This window comes from Papaver somniferum, chromosome 7 (genome assembly GCF_003573695.1).
Source record: "Papaver somniferum cultivar HN1 chromosome 7, ASM357369v1, whole genome shotgun sequence".
Taxonomy (NCBI): domain Eukaryota; kingdom Viridiplantae; phylum Streptophyta; class Magnoliopsida; order Ranunculales; family Papaveraceae; genus Papaver; species Papaver somniferum.
In genome coordinates, this window is record NC_039364.1 from 231607978 (window position 1) to 231608553 (window position 576).

The following is a 576-nucleotide window of genomic DNA, read 5'->3' on the forward strand; positions in this document are numbered from 1 at the left end:
GTTATAATTCTTTTCATATTTTGAAACATTGAGGACAATGTTTAGTTTAGGTTTGGGGGTATAGAGTAGATACCATGATAACATGTTATAATTGAAAACAGAACTCCTTCTTTTTGAAAAAATTGAAAAATTGAAAAAAAAAAAATTGAAAAATTGAAAAAATCATAAAAATCGAGCTCATTTACCTTGAAATTTTGACTCTTGTGCAAATATGTAATTTTTAGGATTCTTAGTCTAGATATTTAGGCACCCTGATTCTAGCACAATTCACATAGTGATAAGAAACTTGCACGCGCACGATCTACCAATACATGTATAGCCTCGATCTTCAAGGTGTTTGATAGGAAGTTAGATTGCCAATCACTTTAGAATACTGAATGAGACTTGACTAGCTTTTTCTTTGGTTGGCTGGGATAGAAGTTGGAGGATACGTTAAGAAAAGCAACCATAGAATTTGACCGGATGCATTCGATAAGGGCCACCTCTTGCTAAGAGTCATGTAATTATGTTTTTCTTTTTGTTCATGTATCAAAAGTGTCACTATGTTGTAAAGATCAAAGTTATTTCTTCAAAAAA